The sequence below is a fragment of the Seriola lalandi genome, unplaced genomic scaffold (genome assembly GCF_002814215.2).
Source record: "Seriola lalandi dorsalis isolate HSWRI2012SDOR001 ecotype SW California unplaced genomic scaffold, Sedor1 jcf7180002054566, whole genome shotgun sequence".
Taxonomy (NCBI): Eukaryota; Metazoa; Chordata; class Actinopteri; order Carangiformes; family Carangidae; genus Seriola; species Seriola lalandi.
Window position 1 is genome coordinate 575,658 of NW_019525119.1, and position 525 is coordinate 576,182.

The window sequence follows — 525 nt, forward strand, 5'->3', positions numbered from 1 at the left end:
CCCGCCTCTGCATCTCGTTTCAGGAGAGAAGCTTCGACTGCAAAATATGCGGTAAAAGTTTCAAAAGGTCGTCCACGCTGTCGACGCACCTTCTCATCCACACCGACACCCGGCCATACCCGTGTCAGTACTGCGGGAAGAGGTTCCACCAGAAGTCCGACATGAAGAAACACACTTTCATCCACACAGGCAAGTGGAGCAGAAACACAGAAGCCTCATCCGGCACGAGTCAAATTGTTGCTCTTCCTATAATTTATATAATAATAATAATAATAATAATAATAATAATAAAAATGTTTTCTAATCGTTTTTTCAGGTGAGAAGCCGCACAAATGTCAGGTGTGTGGTAAAGCGTTCAGCCAGAGCTCCAACCTCATCACACACAGCAGGAAACACACCGGCTACAAACCTTTCGGCTGCGACCTGTGCGGCAAAGGCTTCCAGAGGAAGGTGGATCTGAGGAGACACAAAGAGACGCAGCACGGACTGAAGTGACCGAACACAACCTGTCCTGTCACCTGACTG